General features: G+C 40.8%; 1 long non-coding RNA gene and 2 other non-coding genes across 3 annotated transcripts; 2 read left to right on the top strand and 1 right to left on the bottom strand.

The window, feature by feature from the left end:
• Positions 1-1887: 1887 nt before the first annotated feature.
• Positions 1888-1960, top strand: trnav-cac (transfer RNA valine (anticodon CAC)). Its single transcript has one exon. It is a non-coding gene; the product is annotated as a tRNA-Val (tRNA).
• Positions 1961-10419: 8459 nt separating this feature from the next.
• trnav-cac (transfer RNA valine (anticodon CAC)) lies at positions 10420-10492 on the top strand. Its single transcript has one exon. It is a non-coding gene; the product is annotated as a tRNA-Val (tRNA).
• Positions 10493-11902: 1410 nt separating this feature from the next.
• Positions 11903-17284, bottom strand: LOC106584353 (uncharacterized). The gene is made up of 3 exons (XR_001323730.2): positions 17013-17284; positions 13182-13353; positions 11903-13038 (listed from the first exon to the last, which is right to left on the bottom strand). It is a non-coding gene; the product is annotated as an uncharacterized lncRNA (long non-coding RNA).
• Positions 17285-17295: the final 11 nt, after the last annotated feature.

Raw genomic sequence — 17295 nt, 5'->3', positions numbered from 1 at the left:
GAAGCCATGAGAAAATTGTCCGGCTGCGGGGACTGTTTCGAGGGGATTTATACTACTATCTGTACTTATTTGTGGCACAGACGCTGTGTCATCCTTTCCTACACTTAAATTACCCTTGTCTAACGATTACATCTGAAGCTGGGCTTGCAGTACGGCTATCCTCACCATAAGGCGATCGTTCTCCTATATATTATGAGTTCAGCGACTGCAATTAGAATGCATAATGTTAATGTTACTACTTAGCTTCGGCTGGTGGAGGTCCTGTAGAACCATGTCCAGATAAAGCGTCCGGGGTGAAAAAGTTGAATGAAAAAAGTCGAGGGAGGGGAAAAAATTAAAATATAAAACGGTAATTAAAAAGTAAAAAAACGTAAAGCTGGCAGGTAGCAAAGTAACACTAGCAACAAAACCCACGGCAGCACGTAAACAAGTCCACAAGTTGTGACAGGAAATGACGTCAGCACTCAACAGTACACAGTTTGCCTTTTACTGAGGAGTGGCTTCCGTCTGGCCACTCCACCATAAAGGCCTGATTGGTGGAGTGCTGCAGAGATGGTTGTCCTTCTGGTAGGTTCTCCCATATCCACATTCAACTTTTTCACTCTGGAGCTCTGTCAGAGTGGCCATCGGGGTCTTTGTCACCTCCCTGACCAAGGCCCTTCTCCCCCGATTGCTCTAAGAAGAGTCTTGGTGGTTCCAAATGTCTTCCATTTAAGAATGATGGAGGCCACTGTGTTCTTGGAGACCTTCAATACAGCAGATTTTTTTTGGTACTCTTCCCCAGATTTGTTCCTCGACACAATCCTGTCTCGGAGCTCTACTGACAATTCCTTTGTCCTCATGGTTTGGCTTTTGCTTTGACATGCACTGTCAACTGTGGGACCTTATATAGACAGGTGTGTGCCTTTCCAAATCCTGTCCAATCAATTGAATTTACCACAGGTGTACTCCAATCAAGTTGTAGAAACATTTCAAGGATGATCAATGGAAAAAGGATGCACCTGAGCTCAATTTCGAGTCTCGTAGCAAAGGGTCTGAATACTTATGTAAATAAGTCATTTCTGTTTTTTATTTTAATACATTTGCAAAAATGTCTAAACCTGTTTTCACTTTGTCATTATGTGGTATTGTGTGTAGATTGAGAAAAATAAATAATTTAATCAATTTTAGAATTGGACAAGTAGGCGCGCAATGGATTATGGTCATTGTAGTTCCCATGTTTTCGATGCTAAACTATGTAGAATATTGGCCTGTTTAAAAAACCAAAAAATAACTAATGTTAATTGCTCAGCACTTAATTGTTCAGCACCTACTTCTGTTTACCACAGAGAACGTTTGACTCTCTGCCCTCCTCAACCGTTTATGGCTGGCAAAGTACCAGGATGTTGTCTTTTGTTTTGAATCCGAATTTAGAACTGAATTTAAACTGAATTTCAATATATCTGAGAAGTTCAATATATTAAACTTTTGTGAAATTTAAGTGATAGTTTGTAAACTTGATACACAGAAAATTAATGCTATATATATATATTTAAACTCAATATATAAATATTATTACATTGAAATTACATTGCCATTTAATTCAGTTTCAAATCATGATATCAAAGTTCAATTTATGAATTCAATGATTCAATTTGGGCATTACAAATTAAAAAAGATTGAATTCAAATACAATTTCTGTTGGCACTGAAATCACTCCATTCAAATACTACAATTGGGAAGCGAATTGTTTGATTTGTCAAAAAGTAATTTACATTTAACAAGTATCCCTAGTCTACATATATAAATATACAACATAAAGAGTAACAGATTCTTCAAATATGTGGTATGCATACAGTCAAATCACGTGGTGAGATTCTTTAACTCTATTTCTGGCAATATCTTTCAGTTTCCGTAGTGTAGTGGTTATCACGTTCGCCTCACACGCGAAAGGTCCCCGGTTCGAGACCGGGCGGAAACATATTTTGTCAAACTGGACCAATGAATGAAAATTAATAACGGACTGGCTGCGGATCCGAATATCCTGTGACCTATTTTTCTCTGCAGTAAAGATCCCAAAGCTTCTGTGCATGTGCGGATCACGTTATTTGCATGCTCTACTTTAAGCACAGTCTCTGTTCTACTCTTAGAGAACTGGCTACTCTGGCAAATGGTGCTTGTTTTAGAAAGTTAGATCAAAGCTGAGTCAATGTCTGCAATATCACATAATGATAGTATTCTACATAACATAACCGAATATAATAGCATATTATATTACAGTATTACAGTATTACGTTACTGTAAGACAAAAACACACCTACATTTTTCTCTCATGTGGCCAAAACTCAACCGTTCACACCACTAGGCAAAATACATAGTTTAGCCCACCTATCTGCTCTAAAAATATTCATATGGTGGCCAAATTGCGTTTTTTGTTGTTGGTCGCAATCCCTTCTAACGTGTCCTGCACATCCTTTGTGCATCCATAGAGGGGAACAAAGTTCATGTTCCAGAGTTTTAGCGACCGCCGGCCTCCTAGACAGGAGTCGGTAGCAGCCTATGACTGGAGATTGACGATGGCGGTATTTTCTGAGCTAAACTGACCATGACGCACCTCTAACAACAAGACATAAAACCTCACATAATTCTGCCCCAAAACAATGACAATTTCACTCAACCAGTGACATATTTGGCTTTTTAGTTGAGCGCTGATGCTGCTCTGTGATAAACAGTGCCCACTTTGACAAAGGCAGGGGCACAAAATATGTTGATTGTCCATTCCCAGCGCGCCTCTCCAGGGTGCTGTTGGAGAGAAGCATAGCTGCGCTACTCCACCAACGTTCGGTTGAAAAAATCTTCGAACAATCGTAGACGTCTATGTTTGGTTCAGATTTTGTCAGGTCTGGACCAGCTTTGATTTGGCCCAAACATAGACGTCTATAAATGAAGTCTTTTTTCAAATTTAATTCAGAACCAAACATGAGCCTGTTTTCAACATCAGGAAAATACGTATTTTTCAACGTCTGGAAAATATGCTTTTTCGACGTCCTGTAAAATATCTATTTTAAACATACGGAAAATACATATTTTTACCTTTCATTCAGAACCTAAATCGAATCTAAATTGAGCCACATTGGCTTCAGAAACTTCTCCATTGGTACCGATAGCTTCTGTTTACCACAGAGCATTTCATTGTATTTTTTCCCCTCTACCTTTTCTGGCTGGCAAAGTACCAGGATGTTGTCTTTTGGTTTGGAATCTAAATTTACAGAACTGAAATTGAAAACGGAATATATCTGAGAAGTTGAATATATGAAACTTTAGTCAACTTGAAATGATAGTCCCTAAACATGATACACAGAAAATGAATGCAATATATACCATATTTAAACTCAATATATAAATATTATTACATTGCAATATAATTCAGTTTCAAATCATAAGTTACATTTATGAATTCAATGATAAATTTGTGCATTACAAATAAAACATTATAGAATTCAAATACAATTTCTGTTGGCACTGAAATCACTCTATTCAAATACTACAATGGGGATGCAAATTGTTTGATTTGTCAAAAAGTCATTTACATTTAACATGAATCCCTGGTATACATGTATAATTATAAACTGGGTGGTTCAAGCCCTGAATTCTGACAACCGTGGCATATCAGACCGTATGCCACAGTATGACAAAAATGTATTTTTACTGCTCTAATTACGTCGCCAACCAGTTTATAATAGTAATAAGGCACCTCAGGGGTTTGTGATATATGGCTAATATATCACGGCTAATTGCTGTGTCGTGCCTAAGAACAACCCTTAGCCATGGTATATTGGCAATATACCACACCTCCTTGGGCCTTATTGCTTAAATATACAACATAAAGAGAGTAACAGATTCTTCAAATATGTAATATATGTGCTGTCATATAACTTGGTGAGATTTTTTAACTCTTATGTGCGGACCACGTCCTGTGCATGTTCTACTTTACGGGCAGTCTCTGCTCTACTGTTAGAGAACAGGCTACTCTGGCGAATGGTGCTTGTTTAATAAAGCTAGATCAAATCAAATTTTATTGGTCACATATACTGTATGTGTTTAGCAGATGTTATTGCGGGTGAAGCGAAATACTTGTGTTTCTAGCTCCAACAGTGCAGTAATTTCTAACAAGTAATATCTAACAATTTCACATCTACCCAATACACACAAATCTAAGGAATGGAATTAAAACTAAGATACAGTAGAATAGTATAGAATACAGTTGAAGTCGGAAGTTTACATACACTTAGGTTGGAGTCATTAAAACTTGTTTTTCAACCACTCCACACATTTCTTGTTAACAAACTATAGTTTTGGCAAGTCGGTTAGGACGTCTACTTTGTGCATGACACAAGTCATTTTTCCAACAATTGTTTACAGACAGATTACTTCACTTAGAATTCACTGTATCACAATTCCAGTGGGTAAGAAGTTTACATACACTAAGTTGACTGTGCCTTTAAACAGCTAGGAAAATTCTAGAAAATGATGTCATGGCTTTAGACGTTTCTGATAGGCTAATTGACATAATTTGAGTCAATTGGAGGTGTACCTGCGGATGTATTTCAAGGGCTACCTTCAAACTCAGTGCCTCTTTGCTTGACATCATGGGAAAATCAAAAGACATCAGCCAAGACCTCAGAAAAAAATTGTTGACCTACACAAGTCTGGTTCATCCTTGCGAGCAATTTCCAAACGCCTGAAGGTACCACGTTCATCTGTACAAATAATAGTACGCAAGCCATCATACTGCTCAGGAAGGAGACGCATTCTGTCTTCTAGTGATGAACGTACTTTGGTGCGAAAAGTGCAAATCAATCCCAGAACAACAGCAAAGGACCTTGTGAAGATGCTAGAGGAAACAGGTACAGAAGTATCTATATCCACAGTAAAACGAGTCCTATATCGACAGAACCTGAAAGGCCGCTCAGCAAGGAAGAATGGTCGATGACTACGGTTTGCAACTTCACATGGGGACAAAGATCGTACTTTTTGGAGAAATGTCCTCTGGTCTGATGAATCAAAAATAGAACTGTTTGGCCATAATGACCATCGTTATGTTTGGAGGAAAAAGGGGGATGCTTGCAAGCCGAAGAACACCATCCCAACCATGAAGCATTGGGGTGGCAGCATCATGCTGCAGGAGGGACTGGTGCACTTCACAAAATAGATGGCATCATGAGGCAGGAAGGAAAATTATGTGGATATATTGAAGCAACATCTCAAGACATCAGTCAGGAAGTTGAAGCTTGGTCGCAAATGGGTCTTCCAAATGGACAATGACCCCAAGCATACCTCCAAAGTTGTGGCAAAATGGCTTAAGGACAACAAAGTCAAGGTATTGGAGTGGCCATCACAAAGCACTGACCTCAATCCCATAGAAAATGTGTGGGCAGAACTGAAAAAGTGTGTACGAGCAAGGAGGCCTACAAACCTGACTCAGTTACACCAGCTCTGTCAGGAGGAATGGGCCAAAATTCACCCAACTTATTGTGGGAAGCTTGCGGAAGGCTACCCGAAACGTTTGACCCAAGTTAAACAATTTGAAGGCAATGCTACCAAATACTAATTGAGTGTATGTAAACTTCTGACCCACTGGGAATGTGATGAAAGAAATAAAAGCTGAAATAAATAATTCTCTATACTATTATTCTGACATTTCACATTCTTAAAATAAAGTGGTGATCCTAACTGACCTAAGACAGGGAATATTTACTAGGATTAAATGTCAGGAATTGTGAAACTGAGTTTAAATGTATTTGGCTAAGGTGTATGTAAACTTCCGACTACAACTGTACATATGAGATGAGTAAGTCAAGATTTAAAAACATTATTAAAGTGACTAGTGTTCCTTTATTAAAGTGGCCAGTGATAGTATATGTATATAGGCAGCCTCTAATGTGCTAGCAATGGCTATTTAACAGTCTGCTGGCCTTGATAGAAGCTGTTTTTCAGTCTCTTGGTCCCAGCTTTGATGCACCTATACTGACCTCGCCTTCTGGATAGCGGGGTGAGCAGGCAGTGGCTCGGGTGGTTGTTGTCCTTGATTATCTTTTTGGCCTTCCTGTGACATCGGGTGCTGTAGGTGTCCTGGAGGGCAGGTAGTTTGCCCCCAATAATGCGTTGGGCAGACCGCACCACCCTCTGGAGAGCCCTGAGATTACGGGTGGTGCAGTTGCTGTACCAGGTGGTGATACAGCCTGACAGGATGCTCTCAATTGTGCATCTGTAAAAGTTTGAGTGTTTTAGGTGCCAAACCAAATTTCATCAGCCTCCTGAGGTTGAAGAGGCGCTGTTGTGTCTTAACCACACTGTCTGTGTGCGTGGACTATTTCAGTTTGTCAGTGATGTGTACGCCTAGGAACTTGAAGCTTTCTACCTTCTCCACTGTGGTCCCGTCAATGTGTATAGGGGGGTGGCTCCCTCTGCTTTTTCCTGAATCCACGATCATCTCCTTTTTTGTTGTTGACGTTGAGTGAGAGGTTATTGTCCTAACACTACAATCCCAGAGCCCTCACCTCCCTGTAGGCGGTCTCGTCATTATTGGTAATCAAGCCTACTACTGTTGTGTCATCTGCAAACTTGATGATTGAGTTGGAGGCGTTTTTTTTAATTTAAATTGTATTTGTTTCCTACCTTCAACACTTGGGGGATTTCCTTTTGTTTTCCGTGATTGTCTATAGACCCTGCCGCATACGTCTCGTGTCTGAGCCGTTGAATTTCGACTCCACTTTGTCTCTATACTGACTGTTTGCTTGCCTCGTGGAGAGAATAACTGCACTGTTTGTATTCTGCCATATTCCCAGTCACCTTGCCATGGTTAAATGCGGTGGTTCGCGCTTTCAGTTTTGTGCAAATGCTGCCATCTATCCTCTAGACCACCTTTACTCCACACACAGAGATGCATACAAAGCTCTCCCCCCGCCCTCCATTTGGCAAATCTGACCATAATTATATCCTCCTGATTCCTGCTTACAAGCAAAAACTAAAGCAGGAAGTACCAGTGACTCGCTCAATACGGAAGTGGTCAGATGACGCAGATGCTACGCTACAGGACTGTTTTGCTAGCACAGACTGGAATATGTTCCGGGATTCATCCAATGGCATTGAGTATATCACCTCAGTCATCGGCTTCTTCAATAAGTGCATCGACGACATCATCCCCACAGTGACTGTATGTACATATCCCAACCGGAAGCCATGGATTACAGGAAACATCTGCATCGAGCTAAAGGCTAGAGCTGCTGCTTTCTTGGAGCGGGACACTAATCCGGACGCTTATAAGAAATCATGCTATGCCCTCAGACGATCCATCAAACAAGCAAAGCATCAATACAAGATTAAGATTGAATCCTACTACACCGGCTCTGAGATCTGGCAGTGTTTTGCCAGGACAACAACCTCTCCCATAATGTGAGCAAGACAAAGGAGCTGATCATGGACTACAGGAAAAGGCGGGCTGAACAGGCCCCATTAACATTGATGGAGCTGTAGTGGAGCGGGTCGAGAGTTTCAAGTTCCTTGGTGTCCACATCCCCAACGAACTATCATGGTCTAAACAAACCAAGACAGTCATGAAGAGGGCACGACAACACCTTTTCCCCCTCAGGAGACCAAAAAGATTTGGCATGGGTCCCCAGATCCTCAAGAAGTTCTACAGCTGCACCATTGAGAGCATCCTGACCAGTTGCATCACCACCTGGTATGGCAACTGCTCGGCATCTGACCGTAAGGCGCTACAGAGGGTAGTGCGTACAGCCCAGTACATCACTGAGGCCAAGCTTCCTGCCATCCAGGACCTATATACTAGGCGGTGTCAGAGGAAAGCCCCCAAAATTGTCAGAATCCAGTCACCCAAGTCAGACTGTTTTCTCTGCTACCACACTGCAAGTGGTACCGGAGCACCAAGTTTAGGACCAAAAGACTCCTTAACAGCTTCTACCACCAACCCATAAGACTGTTTAACAATTCATCAAATGGCCACTGGACTATTTACATTGACACCCCCCTTTGTTTTGTACACTGCTGCTACTTGCTGTTTATTATCTATGCATAGTTACTTCACCCCTACCTACATGTACAAATTACCTCGACTAACCTGTACCCCCGAACATACCCTGTATATAGCCTCATTTCTGTTATTTTATTGTTACTTTTTACTTTAGTTTATTTGGTAAATATAAAGTTTGATTTGATCCACGGTTTCTGGTTAGGGTAGATTTTAATAGTCACAGTGGATACAACATCTCCTATACACTTCCTGATAAACTCGGGTCACCATATCAGTATATTTGTCAATATTTATATCTGAGCTACCAGGAACATATCCCAGTCCGCATGATCAAAACAATCTTGAAGCGTGGATTCCGATGGGTCAGACCAGCGTTGAATAGTCCTTACCACAGGTACTTCCTGGTTGAGTTTCTGCCTATAGAAAGAGAGGAGCAAATGGAGTTGTGGTCAGATTTGCCAAAAGGAGGGTGGGGGAGGGCCTTGTAGGCATCCCGGTAGTTGGAGTAGCAGTGGTTGAGTGTTTTAGTAGCGCAAGCACTAGTCGACGTGTTGATAGAACTTCGGTAGCCTTTTCCTCAAATTTGCTTTGTTAAAATCCCCAGCTACAATAAATGCAGTTTCAGGATATGTGGTTTCAAGTTTGCATAAAGTCCAGTGAAGTTCCTTGAGGCCCGTTGTGGTATCGGCTTGAGGGGGGATATACACAGCCGTGACTATAACCAAAGAAACTTCTCTTTGGAGAAATACGGTCGGCATTTGATTGTGAGGTATTCTAGGACGAGTGGCCTAAAAGACTTGAGTTCCTGTATGTTATCACAATTACACCATGAGTTGTTAATCATGAAACATACACCCCCGCCCTTCTTCTTCCCAGAGATATATTTATTCCTGTCTGCACGATGAACTGAGAACCCAACTGGCTGGACCAACTCAGACAGTATATCCCAAGAGAGCCATGTTTCCATGAAACAGAGTATGTTACAATCCCTGATGTCTCTCTGGAAAGAAACCCTCGCCCTGAGCTCATCAACTTTATTATCCAGAGACTGAACATTAGCGATTAATGTACTCGGAAGCGGTGGGTGGTGTGCGCGCCTCCTTAGTCGTACTAGATGACCACCCCGAGTACCTCTCCTCCGCTGGTGTTGTTTTGGGTCGGCCTCTGGAATCAGTTAAATTGCCCTGTGGGGTGCGAACAAAGGATCCGCTTTGGGAAAGTCGTATTCCTGGTCGTAATGCTGGTGAGTTATAGCTGCTCTGATATCCAATAGTTCTCCCGGCTGTATGCAATAACACCCAAAAAATTCTGGGCTAATAATGTCAGAAATAATACATTAAAAAAATAAATACTGCTAAGTTTCCTAAGCGCTAGAAGCAAGGCAGCCCTCTCTGTCGGCTCCATTTTATTCCAGTGGCGTGCACGGCTGAATCAATGTCTGCAGATCACATAATGACAGTATTCTACATAACATAACCAAATATAATTGCATATAGTATTACATTACTGTAACATATTTTTCTCAAATGTGGCCAAAACTCAACCGTTCACGGCTAAATACATAGGTAGGCTACACTATCTGCTCTAAAATTATTCTCATGGCGGCCACATTGCGTTTTTGGTCACAATCCCTTCTAACGTGTCCTGCACAGCCTTTGAGCATCATAGAGGGGAACAGAAAGTACATGTTCCAGAGAGTCTTAGCTTTCAGGAATTGGGTTATAAAATAAATTCACTAGGCCACATTGGCTTCAGAAACCTCTCCATTGGTACCGCTAGCTTCTGTTCTCCTCTACTTTTTCTAGCTGGGTAAGTACCAGGATGTTGTCTTTGGTTTTGAATCTGAATTTAGAGAACTGAATTTAAAAACTGAATCTGAATATATATATATATATATATATATATATATATATATATATATATATTCTTCTCGAAGTTGAATCTATGTAACTTTAGTCACCTTGAAATGATAGATTGTTAATTTAATACACAGAATATGAATACAATTTATACCATATTTCAACTCAACATATAAATATTGTTACATTGAAATTACATTGCAATTTAATTAAGTTTCACATCAGGATATAAGTTAAATTGATGAATGCAGTGATTCAATTATTGAACTCAAATGCAATGTCTTATAATACAAATTAAAATGGAATGGAATTCAAAGAATTTTGGGACTGAAATCACTCTATTCAAATACTACAATGGCGAAGCGAATTGTTGGATTTGTCAAAGTAATTTACATTTAACAAGAATCCCTAGTATACTTGTATAAATATACAACATAAAGAGAGTAACAGATAATTCAAATATGTGATATGCATGCTCTCAAATAATTTGGTGAGATTTTTAAGCTCTTTTTCTGCCTGCTAATTACAGTTTCCGTAGTGTAGTGGTTATCACGTTCGCCTCACACGCGAAAGGTCCCCGGTTCGAAACCGGGCGGAAACATATTTTGACTGAAAATGAATAACGGAGTGGTTGCGGATCCTACTTTTCTCTGACCTATTTTTCTCTGCAGTAAAGATCCCAAAGCAGCTGTGCATGTGCGGATCACGTTAATTGTATGCAGTACTTTAAGCACAGTCTCTGGTCTACTCTTAGAGAACAGGCTACTCTGGCGAATGATGCTTGTTTAATAACGTTAGATCAAAGCTGAGTCAATGTCTGCAATATCACACAATGATAGTATTCTACATAACTGAATATAATAGCATATAGTATTACGTTACTGTTAGACACCCCCCCCCACACATTTTTTTCTCGTTGCCAAACTTAACCGTGCATGCCACTAGGAAAAATACATAGGTAGGCTGCACCATCTGGTGTAAAATGATTCTTATGGCGGCCAAAATTACGTTTGTTTTGTCACACTCGATTCTAACGTGTCCTGTGCGGCCTTTGAGAATCATAGAGGGGAACAGAAAGTACATGTCCCAGAGAGTCTTAGCTTTCTTGAATTGGGTTATAATCGCTCACAGCCAAAACGGTTCCAAAAGTCCAACATTTCTAGGAAGAAAGTTCATGAAATAGCCCACATTTGCTTCCCACATTGTTTACCACAGAGAGCGTTTGATTCTATCTGTTCTCCTCTACCTTTTCTGGCTGGCAAAGTATCAGGATGTTGTCTTTGGTTTTGAATTTAGAGAACTGAGTTTGAAAACTGAATCTGAATATATTTGAGAAGTTGAATCTACGGAACTTTAGTCAACTTGAAATGATAGTTTGTAAACTTGATATACATAAAATGAATGCTATATATATTACCATATATATTTAAACTCCATATATAAATATTATTACATAGAAATTATATTTCCATTTAATTCAGTTTCAAATCATGATATAAAAGTTACATTTATGAATTCAATGATTCAATTACGAATTCAAAAAATATTGAATTCAAATTCAATGTCTTATAATACGAATACAAATTATGGAATTCCAATACAATTTCTGTTGGCACTGAAATCACTCCATTCAACTACTGCAATGGCAAATTTACATTTAACAGTAATCCCTAGTATACATACAGTACCAGTCAAAAGTTTTGACACATCTACTCATTCCAGGGTTTGTCTTTATTTTCACTATTTTCTACATTGTAGAATAATAGTGAAGACATCCAAACTATAAAATAACACATATGGAATCATCTAGTAACCAAAAAAGTGTTAAACAAATCAAAATATATTTGATATTCTTCAAAGTAGCCACCCTTTGCCTTGATGACAGCTTTGCACACTCTTGGCATTCTCTACAACCAGCTTCATGAGGTAGTCATCTGGAATGGAGGATGTTTTGCATTTGGAGAACGTTGCGTTTGACATTTTAATGCATAAAAGACAACATAAAAAACTATTGAAGATTACGTTGTGGTTTAATTGAATGAAATCAGGCATATTTATGAGTGTTATAGCACGATTTGAAATGCATGTATGTTATTAATAAAGAAAACATTAAAGCAACTCATAGAGAAAATTACTTTGAGGTTGACTTTAATGAAATCAAAGCCATAGTTATGATAATGTTGGATCACAATCATTTGTACAACAAACTTATTCACACAATAATTATAGAAATTGGTTTATAATACAAGACATATTCACCGTGATTAGTATAAAATGTTGGTCTTTGTGCAACATTTACACAAAGTAGCCCTAAAAAAATAATACAGTGCATTCGGAAAGTATTCAGACCCCTTGACTTTTTCCACATTTTGTTAGGTTACAGCCTTATTCTAAAATTGTACCTGTGAAATAAATACAAATCAAACGAGTCCAAACCACTTCCATCAATGGAAATAGATTTTCAGCTCTTTATTTATTTGTGTGTGTCTGTAGTCACACCCCCTTTTCCACCATCCATCTTTACTTTTCAGTCTCATAAAATGCAGACTGTTTGAGCTCCTGCCAATGCCCTGTGCCAGGTACAGGGAGAACACTAGATATTTTCCTGCCACTCATGGAAAGCTGGTATGTGTGTGTGAGGGCTGTTGGGGCCTTGTTTCAGCTGCTGGTAGCAGCAGCTGTATAGATGGCCGGAAGGATGCTGCTCAGAGGATTTTCTTTCCTCAGTTTGCTCCTTCCTCACTGCCTACCACTGCTTCGAGGCCTCCAGCCCCCATTGAAAGAAGGCAGCGGCAGCAAAATCCTCAAATGGAATCCTTGAATTGATGAGGCTTTCTGCTGTGTAAGTGCAGGTGGCAGGGGACGTGACTGTGACACTAACCGTTTCACTCTGCAGTAACATAATGCCACAGCTGTGTGTCTCTAAGAGCTTCTCTGGGCTGGTGTTAAGAGTAAAGCAGATCCACCCACTTCAGGATCTCTTCCTCCCTGTGGTGCTTGGCCAGTAGGACATCACTGGCAGCTCTAATGGGCTCTGTCCATCAGCCATGATCCAAGATGAAGAGGCAACCTCATCTCTTGTTGGACCCAGTGGAGAAGCTGTCAAGGGCAGTGGTGGTGTGGCTGGCAGAGGTGTGCTTGGCCAATCTGAAAGAGAGGCACAATATTATTTTAATGACAAAGCCTTTACTATAGACTAACCTTAATCAAGTGTGTGTTTGTGTGTGAGACAAAACAAGTTACTGCCTGCACACATAAGTATGTGTGTGATACAGTATAATTTGAAACACCTGTATCCAGCAGGTACTCTTCAGAGCAATCCTATTTTGTTGTGGCAGAAGCTGGTGTCAAAGGGGAGTGAGACAGGACAGCCTGTAGGGAGGACCACTGTTAGTGCTGGGCCTGCGCTGCTGGGGCTGGATCGGTCTCAGCAGAGAAGAGAGCATGCATGTCGTTCCTCTCCTGAAATAGATGCTCAATTACCTTAGTTTAGCCTTATGATTATTTTAATTTATGTGAGTGAGTGTGTGTGTGTGTGATTGAGAGGCGGAGTGTGAACTGGGAACTGTGATCATGTCGCTGTGCTGTTTCTTTTTTGTTGTATTCTAAATGCACAATATTAGCTTTTCCCGACTGCTCAGTTTACTCGCCCTGGCAATCACTGATGTGTGTGTGTGTGTGTGTGTGTTCATATGACACAGAAGTTTGTCAAGCTGACCGAGTCCTTGTAGTAGGAAATTCAGCAATAAGCTTTGGCATCAACTACTATCAACAGTGTAGAGTAAAAAGGGTATCAATCATTCAGATCTGTATTAACATAGGCTTAAACATGTGAAGTTACAAAACCTCAAGGACTTAGTCATCGCTCGAGTTTAACAACAGATGTAGGTTACATTGCAAGTACAGTGCCTAAGAAAAGTGTTGAGACCCCTTGACTTTTTCCATATTTTGTTAGGTTACAGCCTTATTCTAAAATTGATTATCAATCTACACACACTACTCCATAATGACAAAGCAAAAACAGGTTTTTAGAAAATGTTACAATTACATAAGTGTTCAGAGCCTTTACTCAGTACTTTGTTGAAGCACCTTTTGAAGGGATTACAGCCTAGAGTCTTCTTGGGTGTGACGCTGTAAACTTGGCACACCTGTATTTGGGGAGTTTCTCCCATTCTTCTCTGCAGATCATCTCAAGCTCTGTCAGGTTGGATGGGGAGCGTTTTTTCAGGTCTCTCCAGCAATGTTCGATCAGGTTTGAGTCCAGGCTCTGGCTGGGCCACTCAAGGACATTCAAGCTTTAACTTCCTGACTGATGTCTTGAGATGTTGCTTCAATATATCCACATAATTTTACATCCTCATGATGCCATCTATTTTGTGAAGTGCACCAGTCCCTCCTGCAGCAAAGCACCCCCACAACATGATGCTGCCACCCCCGTGCTTCACGGTTGGGATGGTGTTCTTCAGCTTGCAAGACTCCCCCTTTTTCCTCCAAACATAATGATGGTCATTAAGGCCTAACAGTTCTATTTTTTTTCAGACCAGAGGACATTCCTCCAAAAAGTACGATCTTTGTCCCCATGCGCAGTTGCAAACCGTAGTCTGGCTTTTTTATGGCGGTTTTGGAGCAGTGGCTTCTTCCTTGCTGAGCGGCCTTTCAGGTTATGTCAATATAGGACTCGTTTTACTGTGGATATAGATACTTTTGTACCTGTTTCCTCCAGCATCTTCACAAGGTCCTTTGCTGTGGCTCTGGGATTGATTGGCACTTTTCGCACCAAAGCACATTCATCTCTAGGAGACAGAACGCGTCTCCTTGCTGAGCGGTATGACGGCTGTGTGGTCCCATGGTGTTTATACTTGCATAATACTGTTTGTAGAGATGAACGTGGTACCTTCAGGCATTTGGAAATTGCTCCCAAGGATGAACCAGAATTGTGGAGGTCTACCATTTTTTTTTCTGAGGTCTTAGGTGATTTCTTTTGATTTTCCCATGATGTCAAGCAAAGAGGCACTGAGTTTGAAGGTAGGCCTTGAAATACATCCACAGGTACACCTCCAATTGACTCAAATGATGTCAATTAGACATTTTTACATTTACATTTTAGTCATTTAGCAGATGCTCTTATCCAGAGCGACTTACAGTAGTGAATGCATACATTTCATACAACTCATACATTTTTTTTTTTTTCTGTGCTGGCCCCCCGTGGGAATCGAACCCACAACCCTGGTGTTGCAAACACCATGCTCTACCAACTGAGCTACAGGGAAGGCTATTAGCCTATCAGAAGCTTCTAAAGCCATGACATGATTTTCTGGAATTTTCCAAGCTGTTTAAAGGCACAGTCAACTTAGTGTATGTAAACCTCTGACCCACTGGAATTGTGATACAGTCAATTATAAGTGAAATAATCTGTCTGTAAACAATTGTTGGAAAGATTACTTGTGTCATGCATAAAGTAAATGGCCTAACCAACTTGCCAAAACTATAGTTTGTTAACAAGAAATTTGTGGAGTTGTTGAAAAGGAGTTTTAATGACTCCAACCTAAGTGTATGTAAACTTCCGACTTCAAATGTATGTGAGAATGCTATTCATTGACTACAGCTCAGCGTTCAACACCATAGTGCCCTCAAAGCTCATCACTAAGCTAAGGACCCTGGGACTAAACACCTCCCTCTGCTACTGCATCCTGGACTTCCTGACAGGCCGCCCCCCAGGAGGTAAGGGTAGGTAACAACACATCCACCATGCTGATCCTCAACACGGGAACCCCTCAGGGGTGCGTGCTCAGTCCCATCCTGTACTCCCTGTTCACTCATGACTGCATGGCCAGGCACGACTCCAACACCATCATCAAGTTTGCCGATGACACAACAGTGGTAGGCCTGATCACCGACAACGATGAGACAGCCTATAGGGAGGAGGTCAGAGACCTGGCCGTATGGTGCCAGGACAACAACCTCTCCCTCCACGTGACCAAGACAAAGGAGATGATTGTGGACTACAGGAAAAGGAGGACTGAGCATGCCCTCATTCTCATCAACGGGGCTGTAGTGGAGCAGGTTGAGAGCTTCAAGTTCCTTGATGTCCATGTCACCAACAAACTATCATGGTCTAAGCACACCATGACAGTCATGAAGAGGGCACGACAAAATCTATTCCCCCTCAAGAGACTGAAAAGATTTGGCATGGGTCCTCAGATCTTCAAAAGGTTCTACAGCTGAACCATCGAGAACATCCTGACTGGTTGCATCACAGCCTGGTAAGGCAACTGCTCGGCCTCCGATCGCAAGGCACTACAGAGGGTAGAGCGTATGGCCCAGTACATCACTGGGGCCAAGCTTCCTGTCATCCAGGACCTCTATACCAGGCGATGTCAGAGGAAGGCCCTAAAATTTGTAAAAGATTCCAGCCACCCTAGTCATATACTGTTCTCTCTGCTACCGCACGGGAAGTGGTACCTGAGCGCCAAGTCTAGGTCCAAAATGAGTTGGCAAACAAACTGAAAGGATGCATACTGCCAGTGTGTGCATACTGCCAGTTAGAGTGTGTTGTTTGAACAGGTATAAAGCCAAGGTTGATGATTTACCACCACCTACAGTTATGGAATGTTTGCTCAAGAGAATAATTAATTGGCTTATCCCTCCTGATGACCTGGATGGAATCATGTGGGCCTTCCTATGAGTTGACTACTTTAAAATGGTGAAAGAGCTATGTCCGACAAGCACGTGAATGTGGCAATAGATGACGGATTCTCACTATGAAAGTGCAGTGTAATTTATTAATTTAAAAAAACACTTTCACTATTGATTTGTCACCATTTACCGGGATGGATGTTTTGCATATGTGTAATTGGTTATTATCATGGCCATGAGAGTATCGGGTATAGTAAAACATGAGGATTACCCAGTTGGTTAGAGAGTGTGCTAATAAGGCCAAGGTCGTGGGTTAGATCCCTGTACTGGTCAACATGGTTTTATTTTATATAAGAGTATGTTAGTAATTGTCAATCTTTAAAAAAAGTATATTGTCTGGTGTTAAATGGATCACACGAAATTAATAACGTATTAATATGCGAGGTATTTTGCTTAAAATCGTGATTTCAAAGGACATGTCCTACCTGCTAAGTCTGTGCCATTCAGGTCTCCATAGTGTCAGATCTATCATGCCAGATTTCGTTCAGAGGCTGATCAGTAAGTAATCAGACGACTTAGCAACCGCTTAGATTTAGCAAACTAATGTTAGTAGCTAGTGAAGCTAGACGAATTTGAGGGCACATCTTTTGCTTGCGTAGAACATTGTTAGTAGGGTAGTAATTTAGCAATCGGGTGATACATATAACGTTAGCTAAGATAGCTAGCCTAACGTTGACGTTACATAGTTAGTAACGTTAGCTGGCTAAC

Source organism: Salmo salar, chromosome ssa23 (assembly GCF_905237065.1).
Source record: "Salmo salar chromosome ssa23, Ssal_v3.1, whole genome shotgun sequence".
NCBI classification, from domain to species: domain Eukaryota; kingdom Metazoa; phylum Chordata; class Actinopteri; order Salmoniformes; family Salmonidae; genus Salmo; species Salmo salar.
The sequence above is the reverse complement of the archived record's forward strand: the minus strand, read 5'-3'. Positions and strand labels throughout refer to the sequence as shown.